Consider the following 17,417-nt stretch of genomic DNA (forward strand, 5'->3'; position numbering starts at 1 on the left):
AAGTGTTACATAAACAGGACAGGTGAAATGTTGTCATGTAAAGCAACCATAAACACATTAAAAGATCTAGGTTTACAATTTATGATTAAAACTCTACTATCTACACAATATACATAGACATAAAATGTAAAAACTTAAATATCTTAGAAATAGTAGCCAATCAGTTGTTTTAATTGTCATATTTGAATTCAGCACATCAAAATACATAATAAATATCACATTTTATCTCTGAAGCAGACGACTTCTCAAAAATTGTAGACCAGTGTAATCAATAGTATCCTACTTCCCACTACGATGACATTGTGTTTCAGATGATAATGCATCTTCTCAGAGCCACTGTGTTTCAGAACAAGTTGTACTTGGCAGATTGCCATGGTGTTGAGTGATCCTTCTCCTGTGGGATTCCAGAGCTTCCACAAACACAACAGGTCACTTTCCACTAATGTGACATAAAAGAAAGAGATTGAAAATGTCAGTGTTGACATTGGCTGACTGCTGAAATTAGTATGCAGAACCAGGATCTGTTTACAATGCAGATGTGTTAAAGGGAAATAGTGTAACCTGTTCTTCCCACTCCCTCAAAATCACCCTCTCCCACATACACACACATGCTGCCATACTTAGCAGCTGGCTGCAGACTGAAAAGAATTGCCGTGTATTTAGTCTTTTGACTTTTTTTTTTATGAACACACATCAAGCTGATGGATGACACTGGTAAGAAGCAGAATGCTGGTTAGTACTGCTCCCAGGATAAAATTTAACTTTGTCATCCATTCCAAAACACGTGAAGTATATGAAAACAATAGCTTGAGACATTCTGTCAACCCACCTTAAACCCAATCTGTTGGAAACACCCATCGGTAATGAATCTGAAGGATTCCCTTTTTTATTTCTTCTTCTTCTTTTTCTCCTCCTCCTCCCATTCAGCATGTGGGAAGTGCAGCACCCTGACTCAAAATTAGTGCTGCATAGATGGTCTTGTGACACAAATTCCTGTACAGTAGGAACTTTCCCCAATAACTATTTGTATTTAGTGACACACTTGAACAGTTACCAGAGATATGCATTTTTGCAATTTTTTAATCCAGATTAATTTAAATGCAACTTTCAGATCAGACAAGCATGATGTTGATATATTAAGCTGAGGTTATGTTAAGTAAAGAGATGCGCAGATGAGCATTAGGGCTGAGGCACTGCACAAGGTAACACACTCAGAGGAGTATGGTTGTAAAGACAACAAGATAAAAAATTGTTAAGATGTTTTCCAGACAATAGAAAATATCATATATTGATATTATTAGTGACATGATATATTGCCTAGCATGATTCAGAAAAGTATAATGATACTTCAAAATACAGAATATGATCCACAGTTGGGAGAATACTGGTAGATAGATGTTACGTTTTGTGGGGGGTCCTCCCCCCCACAATTGATTTTCCATGTGTGTGCATGTATTGGCCCAGATCTTCAGATGGTATAAATGAGCATAGCTCTATTGACTTAAAATAACTTTAGTGGAGCTATGCCAATTTACGTGAGCTGAGGATTCAACACAAAGTCTGAAACGAAATGACCTGGATTTGAACTCAGGACTTTCAACTTCCTAAACACATACCTTTGAGAAGGTAAAAGAGCAGCTCCAATAGGTCATCTGGTAAATAAAACTGCTCTGTGTGAGCAGGTCAGTGATATCCCAGTAGAAGAATGGGATGCACCTTTTCCTACATCTCACTATCTGTGCATTCGTGATAAAGGAAACTGTTAAAAAGATGTTGAGAGATACAGAAAAGAGCATGTCGACTGATTAGCCTGACAGCTTCTCGGATTTTTTATTCTTCTCTATGTCATGCTTCTGTACTCTAGTTGTGTAGCATCACCATGGGCTGGCTAGCTACTGACTGCTGATATTGTTCATTTATTTATACCCAGTTGTGTAAGTGCTAGAGCTGGCTGATTACCAGCCTGCAAATCTCCATGGATTATCTCCTCTATTTTGATATCCTTTTCTGAAACACAGAGGCAACTGAGTATTGAAATAAAACTCAGGGCTTTTTCTGAAGCCTTGCAGTGAATTCAGTGATTCAGCTCTTGTCAGATCTTCTCATATTTTGTTTCTGGGATCACAAATCATTTTACTCATTTAATGATAAAAATATTTAGTGGTATTTTTATGTTGGAAGTAATAATGGAACTATTCATAGGCAATTTTAAAATTAGGATCTAATGAAAGGTTTGTCTAAAGCCTTAAACCTTTACTTTGGTTTTAAATACTGTTTAAATTAACACAAACTGCTATTCATTTGTGACATTTTGAAATATTATTATGAATTATTTATTATAGGTATTACTCTACAAATCTAAAGGAAGACAGGATCCCTATCTCATCAAGCTTACAGTTTAATGCATTGTTCCTGCAAAGAGACGGGTGCAGGCAGATTGCTGCATCCACAAAGAATCCCATTGACTTCCTTTCACTCTTAAAATTACATGCTTGATAAAGTATGGTCCTGAATCAGGACCATCATGATGCCAAAGTTGTGGCCCATTTTATTTCCATCTTCTGACTCTTTTACTGCTGAGCATCTGAATCTCAAACGTCAGAATCACCTGCTATATTTGCTTTTAATATTTCATGTTTAACAAAGATAAAAATAACATCAACTGAAGTTCTTCATGAAAGTAAACTTATTTTATTATCCTTTTATTACTCTGTTTGCATCAACTTGTGCCAGCTTCCCCTGTGGAGCTGAGGGTGAGAATCTGAAGGAGATCTCCTCCACCTATCCCCTCACAGCCCTGGAAGTCAGAATCTCACAGATAGCCTGTCTTCTAAGGGAGTGAATATGTTGCAAAGGTGACACTCTTCCTTTCCACATCCAAATGTTCACAGAATGGACTGGGGGCACAGATACCTGTGCATTTATTGGCGACTTAGTTAAAAGCAAACCAGTAATGAGAAGGCCAACCATAAAATTGAGACTGATGTCTTAGTGGTAGAGAAAAATATGAATAAGTTATAAATGACACAGGATAAAGTGCAGTAGGACAAATGTCTCATCAATAATCATAATGACTAACAAGTATCTGTGATCTGCTCCAGGAGAATGAACACAATTTCTTTTAAAATGACTGACAAATTTCTAAAATTCTATGTTGTTTCAAAAGAAAGTACTTTGACCTACAGGCTCAATGTAAGAAAAATGACTAAAGTGAAGAAATGCACAAAAATTCCCAGCTACACACTTGAAATGAACACACATAGTTTAGGGTATGTCCACACTTTGAGCTGGGGATGCAATTCCCAGCTTGAGGAAATATACCTGCACAAGCTGTGATTGAGCGAGTGAGCTAAAACTAGTGTATCACAGCAGCATGAGCACTGGGAGGGGCTAGCTGCCTCAACCGGATACCTAGTGCCTTGAATGGGTATGTGCTCTGAGTGACTAACCCCTCCCACTGGTTGTGTCATGGCAGGTACACTCTGTTTTTAGTGCAGCAGCTCAATCAGAGCTGGTGTGGATAAGTCTCCTCGAGCTGGAATTTAGATCTTCCAGCTCCAACTGTAGACATACCTTTAGTTCCTGCATCTTCTGTTCCTTTAGTTTTCATGGTTTTGGTATATTTAATTCTCATAAATTGCAATGGCTCATTGTTTAATAAAATAAGGTCAGAGTGGGATTGATAGCCTTACAGTTACAAAGCACAGGGAAAAGTGACAAGTACTTTAGGTGAAATTTTGCTCTCAATTACATCCAGGTAACACAGCTGAAGGTGATGAGGTTATACAAAGAATGGTTTGATCCAAGATGGCTTAAGATGATCACAATAGCAGCCTGGGAAAGTGGAACAGTTGGCAGTAGTGGGGAGGGTTAAGAGTTCTGTCATTTAAAGAAGTTAATTTAGTGTTTGTGAAAAGTGCTGAATTAACAGCTTTAAAGATTGAAGTCCTCTATTTACCCACAAAGGAATTACAGCCTGGACAGTGCGGAGAACTGTGCCATTAAGAAGAATTGGCAATAACTAGTTGGAACTGGTTGTTATGTTATGCAGAGGCTCATGTTATGCAATGCCAGTGAGTTACAGCTGAGACACTGATAGAAGACCTATGTTAGACTCCTTGACTCTGAATGATTACTTAACACCACATGGAACCAAGAGTAAAACAAACTAAGAAAATATCATGCATGGAAGAATGGAGCAGATAAAGCCTCATTAGAGCTGAAACTCCCTGGAAAAGTGGAAACAACTTGAGCTTTAAAAAGTGCTTCCGTTTGTATCTGCAAGCACTGGGTGCCAGCAAAAAGGAAAAACAATCAGAAGGTAGCTTTATTTCTGACAATAGCTGGTCCTGAAACACTTAATATGTTTAACAGTTTTTAGTTAAGTCCGACAGAGGAGGCTAACTATGAAACTGTATAAAATAAATTTGAGTATTGCACTCCACTTAAAAAAGAATAATGAGATAGATGGTTTTAAACTGAGTACAAAAAGAAGGTGAAACGATAGAAGAGTTTGTGACTGATCTAAGACTAAAGAGACCATCTTGCAATTTGGAGGGGCTATCTGAATGCCCCTAATAAAAGACAAGATTGTGATTAGGATATGGGAGAAAAAACTCAGAGAAAGATTACTGGAAGAGCATAATTAACCTTTTACAAAGCAATTAGAATTTGCCAAGCAAAAATGCTACCCAGTCCAGAGTGAAGTTTATGGAGGGTGGATTGTGCTCTGACACTGTGGACATAATAAAGAATCCAAAATGCAACAAGAAAAGAATCCCGAGGCAGAAAGGCATGCAGAACTCAAAGTCACTGGCCACCAAAAACAGGACATGGAGCTGTGTATACTGTGGCAAACAACCTAAGCTAATGCTCATGGGATGACCAGAAAGCAAGTGTGAAAAATCAGGACGGGGACGAGGGGATAATAGGTATCTATATAAGAAAAAAACCCCAAAAATTGGGACTGTCCCTATAAAATTGGGACATCTAGTCACCCTAAATGCTCAGCATATGAAAAAAGATGAAAGAATTGCAATGGATGATAAAATCATTTTACGCACACAAATGGAATGTATGCAACATGGATAAAGAGCATGACAACAGCACCACTAGCTCAAAGGAATTCCTCACAGGAGCAATAGACAATGTTGCAGCACAAGACGAATGGACTATTTTACTGAAAGCAAATAAGACAATTATTTATTTTAAGTTGGACACAGGTGCACAAGCAATGTGGTGCTAGAAACAGTGATATTACCACTGAAAGAAAAGCCATAGGCAATAGAAGGTAAATGGGTAAAACTGAGGGCTTAAGATGGTGAGCTCCCACTAAGGGAGTACAGTATATGAATAAATAACAAATTAGAAAAGATATAATTTGTAACAGTACCAGGCATAAAAACACCTGTTATTATGTTTTAAACATTTCAGGCCCTTGATCTCATCAAGAAGGTGCACTCGTCGGGTGGGCAGGGGCCCAAAACAATTGAAGAGTCTGAGGAAGTCTTCCAGGGCATAGGGAAGTTCTGAGAGTATTTGTATAGAATAGAGCTGAAAGAGCCCAACCATCCCATGATTCAGGTCTCTAACAAAGTTTCCCTTGCCATAAGGTAGAGGTTAAAAGAGGAGCTGGGTAGGCTCATTGCTCTGGGAACCACAGAGTGAGTAGAAGAACTAAGAGCATTCACTGACCACTACAAAGAAAAAAAAAAGATAGAACCTTTCACTTATGTATAGACCCCAAAACATTAAGTATGTTAAAAGGGAACATTTACCACTACCTAGTAGGGGAGAAATTTTTGGAGAGATGGCTAACACCAAATATCTTTCTACCTTTGATGCATCAGCAGGTTTCTGGAAGATGCCCTTAGAAAAACTAAGGACATGTTTGTGCAGCACCCCTTTTGGGAGACAGTGTTTCTGCAGACTGCCATTTGGGTTATGTTAGTCATCGGAGGTGTGTCACTGGAAAATACAACAACATTTTGTTGGTTTAGAGGATTTATGGCTTACATAGATAACATTTTGTTCTGGGGAAAAACAGTAAAAGAGCCTCTGAGCAGCTTTTGAGATGATGGGCTAAAGCTAAATAAACAAAAATGTAAATTTGGCATAATAGAAATGACATACTTGGGAAAAATGTTAGTAGGGCAAGGTGTACAGGAAGATCACAGCATGGTTGAAGCCCTCAACAACATGCCTGCCCCAACAGACAAGGAATGGGTATGCATATTCTTTGGAATGGTGAACAATGTATGGAAATTTGTGCCTAATCTAGCTGCCTGAACCAGCAACGTGAGAGGCTGCTCAAAGATATCTAGTGGACATAGAATGCAAATCTTAATAAAGAAAGTAAAGGTGTTAATTAAAGCAGCCCTAGTCCTGAGGTACTATGACAGTAAGCACAAAATTAAAGCTACCCACAGATGCCTCCAAGTAGTGTATTGGCCTTGTCTTCTTATAACAGTTTAGTCAAAACTGGAGACCCATAGCCTAAGTTACCTCTAAGATGTGCGGCCATGCAACTGCACAGCATCCTATTAAGCACCGCTCAGGTGCTCAGGGCTGCGGCAAGGAGAGATTCCTCTCCTCCAGCCCCACACCGACACCAGTCCAGTCACAGACCTTCCATGGCCGGGGAGACATACCCCTTCCCAGCCCCAACCTGGCTCCGGCCTGGACCTACCATGGCCATGGGAGAGGCACCTATCCTGCAGCCCTAGCCCCAGAGTTGCCGCAGTGGGGAGAGGCACCCCTCCCACCAGCCCAGGTCCTGCTGCAGGGAGAGAGAGCTGGGGGCATCCTCTCCCCCTGCTGTAGCCCTGGGGCAGCCTGCACCCCAACTCCCATGTTCCTGGCCCCACCCCAGAGCCCACACCCCCAACCCAAGCCCTCACCACCTGCACCCCAATCCTCTGCCCCAGCTCTGAGCCCCATCCCACACTCCAAATCCCTCATCCCTGGCCCCACCCCAGAACCTGCATCCCCAGCCCTCACTCCCCTACACCCAAACCCTCTGCCCTAGCTGTGAGTCCTCTCCCACATTCCAAACCCCTCGACCCCACCTCCACCACACATCACCTCCACATCGTTGCATATAACAAAATTCACGCTGCACATGGATGTAAAAAAAGAGAGGGAACACTGCCGTGGCCTATGCATCATGGGTGCTAACAAAAGCTAAGTGTCAATATATTCAAATAGAGAAGGAAGATTTGGCATTAGGCTATGAGTATAAAAAGTTTTATTTTTATTTATGGGAGGCCTGTGTTAGCTATAACTGACCATATATATTACTTATTGCCATTGCCAAAAGGCGCTGGCAAACACCCCTTGAAAATACAAAGATTATTGTTTCAATTTCACGTCTAATTTGAAAATTGAATACAAATCTCGGAGAGATTTAGTGTTTGCAGGCACACTGTCTACAGAATTTGACAAACGTGACAAAAGTGATCTCAGACAAAATGTGGATGGTGATTACCAGAGCTACTGCTCAGGATGAGACCTTGCAGCAAGTAATCAAGGCCACTAGAACAGAGTGGCTGGGATAATCCCTATTATAAATTTAGGGGAAACTCTCAGTACTATATGGGATTTTGTTTAAAGGCTCTAGGATGGTGATTGTGAAGATGTTCCAGACAAATGTTAAAAAGGATACATGCATGTCATTTAGGGACTGGAAAATCTAAATGAAGGCCAGAGACATTTTATACTGGCCCCAGAGGAACAGTGACATTGAGGAAGCTGTCAAGATTTGTTGCATATGCCAAAAATATAGGTCAAGTCAAGTAACAGAACCTAGGTTGGTAGCCCAGGAAAAATTGGTCCCCTGAAACAAAGTAGTTAAAGATTTGTTTACATGGGGGCTAGAAAAAATACTCTGGAATTGTCCTTGACTATTATTCTTACTTCCCTGAGATAGCCTTACTAGAAGATACTATAGCTAAACAAGTGATTGTGCACATCAAATCTATTTTTACCAGATATGGTATACCTGACATAGTAATTCTGACAATGGGTCACAGTTTAATGGGCATGGGTTTATCAGTCTGCAGTGAACTATGACTTTAGGCATGCAAGCACTAGTCTCCATTATCCCCAATCCACTGGGTTGGTGGGAAATTATGTCAAAATAATGAATTAGCTACTGTAAAAGGATGCAGAATCTGATCTGTATTTAGTACTGTTAAATTACAGAACGGCACCAATGAAGCATGGCTTGTCACCCACTGACATTTTTATCATCAGAAAACTGAAAACAAGAATGCCTTAGCTGTTACAAAATGATATCAGAGTCACTGGGGACTTGCAAATGTATAATGAGACAATTAAGCAATACAAAAAAACGCAATGTGATTTGGAGTCCCAGTGGCTGCCACCACTTTATGAAAATGATTTTATGCATCTGTATGATGGGGAACAATGCATTGACCGGTGTGTTAGCTGCACTCTTGGCCTGAGGCAGCAGAAAGATGAGAAAGTCTATCTTTCAATACAGCTTTAATTTCTAAATAATTTAAAGGCAAAAAACACATGTTGCCTTGCAAAAACTAACAAAAATCTCCTCATAGCTCAGATATCAGGCTATGTCTACACTATCGTGGTAAGTTGACCTATGCTACACAACTCCAGCTACATGATTAACATAGCTGGAGTCAATGTATCTTAGGTAGAGTTACCGTGGGGTCTACACTACGGGGGGTTACTTACCTTACTCTTCTTGTCAGAGGCAGAGTACTGGGATTGACTGGAGAATGATTTGCAGTCAATTTGGTGGGTCTTTACTAGACCCCCTAAATCGACCGATGGTGGATCAATCTCAGAGAGTCGATCCTGGCTGTAGTGTAGACCTGCCCTCAGAAACATTGCAGCAAATTAACACAAGACCAGCAAACTCAGAGTCAATAGACAAATTAGATATAGATAAACTCATTGGCAGGCTTAAGAAATGCTTCACAGTTCACTGAGAAACAAGGTGGGTGAGGTAATATCGTGTAATGTCAAATATTATCTCACCCACACTTGTCTCTCTAATATCCTGGGACAAACAGAGCAACAAGAACACTGCATATTACAATCCATTGGGTTGGAAAAATTTTGACAAATGAATTGACAACTTATGTCATGTACGGTCTCTTTAGCAAACTCAGGCAGCCCACTTTCAGTCACTCCACAACTAAGTCTTTGGTTAATATTGACCATATTTATTTCCTATTCCAATGATTTCATATCAGGCATTTCCACAACATTTTCTCTTTGATTTGCTGTACTCTTTCTGGGTTTGACTTCTCTCTTATTAGGGTGGCCACTCATGCATTCTGAAAATACCGGACATTCCAGTACTTCCAGGAATGGAGTGGGCTCATACTCCTGGCATGTATGCCTAATATGAGGTCCTGCCAGCATGGTGGGAGCAATGTGCTCTTCAGAATGGTGTCCCTCACTGAATATTGTACAAAACCACATCTGATTTTGTCTCAGTACTGGATGTGCGGGATACCAAACAAAAAGAGGATTGTCTGGCTTAAAACTGGACAAATGGCTTGCTTGCCTCTTATATACACTTACTGTTCCAATACTCATGGACTCCAATGGGAGGCTTTCCATTGGCTTCAGTGAAGTTTGATTCAGGCCATATACCTTAAGGCAAAGTTCATTCAAGATAAAGAAAGTAAAATGTTTAAACTTCCTACTTTTATCCAAATACTCTCACACTCCTTAACATAATTAATTTTTGCAGTTTTTCCTATAGCATATAGGCCTACTCTCTTCAAAGGTGCATGAAAAAAGGTGCATCTGTTTCATAGAGAAAATCCTAGGAAATGTAGATTGATATATTCACAAAATAATTCAGCAGGCAAATAAGGCATGTTTCCAATTCTAACAAGGATACTTCTAGAAATGGATCCCACCTACATCATAAGTTTTCCTTTTCCATTACAAAATTTTGAGGCAGGAAGCTCACATTCCTATGGAAAAAAAAAAGGAAAGGACATGAAAATACCAAGTAAAATTCACTAATCAACTAAAGGAGACAGAGGTAAAAATATCAAAGAAATTAAGTGTAAATCAGAGTAACTTAGACAGGTACTACTGGACAGGGAAAGAATCCTTTGGGCCATTTGGCCAATATTCCTGAATCAATCAAAAGAGACCCTATACTATGCTTTCCATAAGAGGTGGCCTTAACATTTTTGGGAAGCCCTGAAAAACATTTTTTTAAAATTTGCCCACTCTCTTCTAGAACCAGTTTGTCCACCATTCACATAATAAACTGTACATGATTAGTTAAGAATTTTGGGGAGGTTTAGCAAAATTATTCTTTGCAATATACTCCAAACTTGACCCGTTTTACACAGTTTGTCTGGGGAGAGAGGGTGTGTGTGAAACTTTAGGCCACTCCATCTCCACAAATTACTGCTCTAAAAGTGAAGCCCATCTCTTTGTGCATTCCAACCCCAATGCTTACAAAACTAAATAGTCTTGCTCAGGGAAGCTGAAATTCTACTATTTCCCCCAAATCAAAGGTCTCTGTGACCACCAGGCTTGTGAGGCCCCAACTCCAGCTCTTCTTCCCTTACACTTATTAATTCTTGACCTAAACATCAGTTACCACATTTAGGCAAATGCTTCCTCTGATTAGTTTCTGTGCCAGGAAAGCAAGGTCACAGAACAACTCAAACCAGACCCGGAAGTCCTGGCTCACAATCCTTTGCTCTACATTCCTTTCCTAAAATACATGTATTCTTTCAGTATAAGTATTGTCCCATGATCATCTGCAGATAATTGGCTTAAAGAATACTATTTGCTTGGCTAATGATCTAATTAGGAGAGGGAATACTTATTCAGAAATAAATATTTTTGAAAAAGTATAGTTCTCACCATTTTTGCTTAATTTTACCTTTGTTTATTAAGTGATCCCTCCCACCCCCTTTGCAACAGTTGACTATTTTTGCAGAAGGTACAGGAATTTCCTAGCTGGGTTTGATTATTAATAATTCAGAGAGCAAATTACTCCATGGCAGGGGAAGGATAACTGAAAGCAGTACTGACAGCTTGTCATAAGCCTAAGGGCCATACATGATTCACATAAAATGAAACTCACTGAAGTCGTCCTCATGTGTAATATACAGATGTGAATTGAGACTGAAGACCCCAGCATTCAATGTTGTTCAGATCTAGATGCAGCATTGAATACTGGGATGTGTAGTCTCCAGGGACCATACTTCCATATTAAAGACAAAGGTAACTGTGGGCCCACTACAGAACTCTATGGGCCTCATTTGGCCCACAGGCAGCACTGTGGCCATCTTTGCCTCATGGCAACTAGCAAAGAACAAGAATGATTGCACAATTTAATTGCTATTGTAACTACATTAGGACATCCTTCAAACATGAGGATCATGGAGTGCTTCAGTTCCTTTAAATCTTTGCTTATACGTGTGAAGACAGGCTGGCCTTACTCCTACTTCTTCCTTGTGACAAGTCCTGCCCTACTCAAGGAATCTCTCATCTTGACTCAACAGCATGTTTCCACAGCAGAAAAACAGAAGGCATTTTTCTCTGTTCAGAGTCTGAGACAGACAAGTACTTAAATTATTGCATGCAAATGAGGACTCTTATTTCTGCATGCCTGGCAAAAACAAATCATACAGTGGTCTGTATGTTAAGTGAAATTGAAAAGATTCAAACATCTCTTTACCATGGTGACTCAGTCTGGTTTTGATAAAAAATAAATATAGAGTCTCCCTGTAAAGAAATATTGGTATTAATCATCCTGTTTAAGGAGAGGTGATGTGTTTGGAAAGAATGAATCATCATTTGTTCTATGTTGTACTCCAGAGCACTGTAAGAATGAGAATTATCCACATAGGCAGACAGTGTCTTCACTGAAAATGTACTTAAAAACTTAATCCACAAAGAAATTCTTCCTCTGGAATTTATAATCCCTTCACTCAGTGAATAGGTATTCCAGTTTCAGATTTCTCTCTGTTTATATTGGGAATTATCCCTGTTTCAGCCACTGGTAACCCATTGACCAGTGTAGCTGCAACATTGTAAAGCCCAAGTGTAGATAAAAACAGCTGCAATTTGTCCTGATTAAATTTACCCCAGTTTCAAGTTGAATGTCAAGTACAGACACAATATAAGAGCCAAGTCTATATGAACAATTAGTGCATGACAAAGTGAGGTGTAAATATACATCACACTAGCCCACCCTGCTCTAACTATCCATATGGCACCTGCTACTGTGCACTGAAAGTTTTGCCACTTTGATCTACTCACTTTGAAAAGGGAGTAGAACAAAGGGCACTAGGGTACTTTTAGCGCATGGCAGAGGGTCCATATGGACAGTTAGTGCACAGCAGGCTAGTGTGAGATAGATTTACACACCAGCTTGCCACCCACTACTGTAACTGTTTATATAGACAAATATTTGAATGATGCAGTGCTGAATTTCAACCTGGCCTGACTCAGGCCTCTGCTTTTGTACTCAAAATTTTGCAGGCACATGTAATTTTTTGTTCAGCATTGGTAATTATGTTCCTATTCAAGTCAATGGCAGTTTTTCTTCAGTGCTGGGTGCTTTTGAAAATGCTACTTGTGGCAGTCTTTGTACCTCGTTGACCCCTTAAGTTGGGGGGAGGGAGGTAACTCCACCTCTCTATGCTATATCCATTTTCTAAGTCGCCTCAGTAGTCCATGTGGCCAAATGGCCAGGGTCCACCTATTGACTCTTCCCAAGTGGCGTAATGCAGCCTAGCAGCCAGAGGGCCATTCAATGTGCCCCTAGGGCAGTGAATCCCAGTGGCTAGAATCCACCTAATTCTCCTGCTCTAGTGGGATGGCATGGCCTAGCAGCCAGAGTCAATACAGCTACCTTTGGAGGCAAAACAGGGGACCTAGTGGTTGATGCCTGCGGGCCATCACAAGGAGTTGGCGGCCCCCAATAGGGGGGCCCAGGCCTATCCAACTCCACTGGGCCCTGACCTAGGGCCCTGACAGCAGCAGAGCAGTCCACCACAAGGTCAGCAGGGAATCCTACCAAAACATGCTGACCTCATAGGGGTGAGAGGTACCACTCCCTCACCCTCCCTGGGTCACTTCCTACTGGCTCTCCTGCAGCAGTAGTCCATATGGTATCAGGGTCTCCTGGCTCCTCAGCACCAGACACTCACTGGGGTTCCGGAAGCAGCAGGCCTCTGGTCCAAGTTTCTGGCTCTGCAGCTGTTGTAGGTAAGGGCTGTAATGGCTCCTGGGCTAGAGCTCCTGTCGAGTGTCCTTCGTCCTCAGCAGTCAGCCCTGACTGAGCAGCTCTGCAGGCTTTTACACTTGACTTCCAGGTGGCACATGCCCAGGAGAGCTTCAGAGGTGGGCTTTCCTCTGCTAGGAGGGAAGGACTAACCCCCTCCATACCAGTGCGGGGCCGATCCGTCCCATCACACCACCCAAAACATTTAAATGTCTGATTGTACTCTTCTTGTACTTGATGTGCATATAAATGTAGATTCAAAATTGCACCCACAACTATTTGCAGCTACAAAGTATCTGACCTTTTCATATTCTATTTATCTCTCACATTTGAAAAGCATCGCTCACCATAGTATCTAGGCCAGAGGTAGTCAACCTCTGGCATGCGGCTTGGCAGGGTAAGCACCCTGGTGGGCCAGGCCAGTTTGTTTATCTGCCGCGTCGGCAGGTTTGGTGGACCACGGGTCCTAGGCCAATGGGGGCTTTGGGAACCCATGGCCAGTACATCCCTCAGCCCATGGCGCTTCCTGCCGCCCCCATTGGCCTGGGACGGCAAACCATGGCCAGTGGGAGCTGCGGTCCGCCGAACCTGCCGTCGTCAGATAAACAAACTGGGCTCAGCCCTCCAGGGTGCTTACCCTGGCGAGCCATGTGCCAGAGGTTGCTGACCCCTGATCTAGGCCAACCTGTAAAAATATTTTACTGGTGATAAAACCAAGTTTAAGTATATTTCTGCTACAGCTAGCTCAATTACATAGCTTGTGTATTGCAAGTAAAAACTGTTGCACAGATTTTACAAAGAACTGACTAGGGAGTCCACATTTTTCCCCAAGTTATAAGGATTTGAAGGCAAAACTTCCTATAGTTTTGCCTTGTGAGTCTTCTTTGATCCTTTCTTGCATTTTTAGTGCCATGGGTAGATTCCATTTTTGCACAATGCAAATATAGGCAGAGGATAGAAGACTATACAAGAGTTTCCTAATATGGTATGTAGTTGTTCAGTCTTCCTGTGGTATTTAGGCCTAGTAGGAGCTTTATGTGTTTATTTAACTATGTGTTTATTGTATCAATAATCTCTGTCCAGTTATTTTGTATTTCTTTTAGCATAACCGTCTCTGAATGTCTTCATAACAAAAGAAACAAGCGTACTCACAAAAAATAAATAAAAAGATCAGTAGATACAAGAGCTAATGACACAAAATATGTACAACATTCCAAGAAAAGCTTTTCCTCACCATAAAGATAGGGAAACTTATATTAATAAACAACTATAAGAAGCATATGTGGAGAAAATTCAAACAAAATAGAATAAAAGTTCATCACATATTTTATATGTAAGTGAAATATCCTATTGAAAACCATAACAAAGAAGGATGCAGAGTAGGCTAGACATTTAGGATTATAGTCTGCCTTCATTTATAAGCGAACACCTCCCATCAGTGAGAGCTGCTAGGGTCTGACAGCCCTCTGTCTGTACACTGGGAGTTGGATCAGTCTCTGAGGGATACCACAATTTGGACAAACACACACAAAACAATTAAAACAACTCAGGAACACAAGTAGCAAGTTTCTGGAATCTGATCTCGAAAGCCATTGAAATCAGTGGAATTTTTTTCATTGACTTCAGTGGTTATTGTATCAGACTCTTGGAGGATTTCTATGCCTAGAGACTTTGGTGATGGGCACACTGTATAAACCAAACACAAACACATAAAAAAGTACCTCAGGTGTGCGGTGAGGCAGAAAGGACAAAGTCAACAACCAAATACTTGCCACCTGTGAACTATCAAGTTATTCCCATGCAGAATGCTTAGAATAGTCTACTGCTGTCATATAGCAGAAGTGATACAGAAAAAAGGGGGGAAGAACATAATTATTAGAAATTTTATCCTAGTGCTGACATCTAGTCTGAAAGCTTCATTTGTGTCTAGGTTTCTAAAATGTCATATTTTTATTTGATATAACTTGCACTTTTGTGGTGCTTTTCATCTGATCATCTCAAAGTACTTAGACATTAACTAAATGCCTCAACATCCCTTTGTGGCAGGTAGTATCATCCCCATTTTAAAGATAGCTAAACTGAAGCATATAAGGGTTAAGGCCTCAATCTTGCAGTGGCATTGTGCACAGAACCCCATTGACTTCACTGAGAAGTTATGTGTCAGGTGGCTATAGAATCAGGACCCAACCGACTTGCCTATTGATACACAGAGGGGGAAATCCTGGCCTCAGTAAGTCCTAGCTCCCAGTTCACCATTCTGACTACTGTCATACTGTAAGCAGTACAATCAATTAAGTATTACCTGATGCTTAATTTTTTTCGTGCACTCCTATACTCCAGAATTAGAAATAGGATCACTTAATAGTTCAATCTGCTCTTTTCTAATTTCTGTTCTTTGGACAGAAGAGATAGGAGTACAACATTCAGAGTAATTTGTTTCTTTCTTTGTGTTTTGAGTCCACTGTTAATTTATCTATATACTTTATTCCTTTTCAAAACTGAAAATATAATGAGCTAACAGAGTAGTGGTAAACAAAGATATATTTCACTGAGTTATAAAAAAATGATTAATGTCAGAATCATAAATTACATTGATCCCTTAATCTAAAATGTTTCCTGGAGTGTTCTCCCTGCAGTTACAGAAAGTTGGACGTAAGTTAAAATGAAAATACATTAAAAAAAATAAGTATTGCACAATCGAATGTATCCTGAGGATTTTCCTCATATACAGGGTTTGGTTTTGTGTTGGGTAAGGAGAACATGTAATGATGTAAAGACAGTAAGTATATAAAAAGGGAGGAGACCATTATAGTCATTCGGCTTTAATTCAATTGGCTATTAGCAAATACTGTTTCGACACACTGGGTCAGATTGATAAAAAGATAATGAATAGTAAATATTTTGTATTTCAAGAATTTTTGTGGACTTGTCCCACAAGGCGCTGAACGACAACCTCATCAGTAAAGGATGATTTCATCACAAATATGTGACAAGCTCTCCAAAGTTCGATGGAGGCTGAGGTGCTCTGCAGCTCAGCGGAGACATGCAGCACTTCTCAGGAGTAGGCTTGCCCATGGTTGCACAGTGTGCAAGTGGAAAATGAAATTCAGGAAGCTTAACATAGTCTCAGATTAATTGCTTTCTATCTACAGTATTTGCATCCTACATAATTAGATATGGTTTAATGGCAGTTTTGCATTCTTACATGTTTTTAATGTACTTTCACACTTCAGCAAATTCCTCCAGGGTTCATTTCTAGAAAGTCTATACGTCATAAATATCAGGCTGTCCCTTAGGCCTTGATTCAGAAACACACATAAACATATACTTAAGTCCCATTAGCTTAAATGGGGTTTATAAACAGATGTGTACAGCATGTGCTGAAATGCACTGAGGACTCATGGAGGAAGTTAAGCTTTAAAGCATCTATTTTTCTCCTTATGTAGGATGTTTATGTGAATAATTGTTCTACAAAACAAACTGCTAAGGAGACGTTTTACCAGTTGTAGTTTTGCTCAATTATTGGTACAGAATGTATTTAGTTTAATCCTTGTAAGAGAAGATCCATTCTGCCATGTAGTCTTAAAATTCTGAATAACTATGTTTTTGCTTAGAGATAAATGTACCAACTTCACTGCAGGCAAAATTCAAAAAACAATGTTGCAGTAATCAGGAAAAAGTATTTTAAAGGGATTAGTTCCTCCCTAATGAGGAGGAGGGATGACTAATGAAAACTCCTCTTTACACAACTAATGGATAAAGGAAGTCACTATAAATCTCTTGAGAACGGTAAAGGGGTGGGCTTCTTGCTTCACGAGAGACTACAATTGCAAAATAGCTAGGGAAGAGTTTGATTCCAAGTCTCATTACTGAAAATATGACTTGTTGGCATAACAGTAAACAATGTTAGGGGGCACATGCTAAAGTCTTTAATGAGGTTTTACTCAAGGAAAATGCCCATCTGTATTGTTTGAGTGTTGTTTGAGTAAAGACCAGTAATGGTTTCCAGTTTGGCAATGTATTACTAATGTATGGCTATGCAGGGCCATGTCAGTCCCTGGATATTAGAGAGACAAGGTGAGTAAGGTAATATCTTTCATTGGATCAACTTCTGTGGATGCAAGGGTCACACTTTCGAGCTTCCACAGTACTCTTTTTC

At 40.3% G+C, this 17,417-nt stretch overlaps 1 long non-coding RNA gene across 2 annotated transcripts in view; it reads right to left on the reverse strand.

Annotated features, from left to right (window-relative positions):
* Positions 1-204: 204 nt before the first annotated feature.
* LOC115658029 overlaps positions 205-17,417 on the reverse strand; it is a 44,617-nt gene continuing 27,404 nt past the window's right edge. For both annotated transcript variants that reach the window (XR_004002129.1, XR_004002130.1), the window contains one exon: positions 205-439. This is a non-coding gene — a long non-coding RNA (uncharacterized LOC115658029). The remainder of the gene's footprint in view (positions 440-17,417) is intronic.

This window comes from Gopherus evgoodei, chromosome 9 (genome assembly GCF_007399415.2).
Source record: "Gopherus evgoodei ecotype Sinaloan lineage chromosome 9, rGopEvg1_v1.p, whole genome shotgun sequence".
Lineage (NCBI taxonomy): Eukaryota > Metazoa > Chordata > Testudines > Testudinidae > Gopherus > Gopherus evgoodei.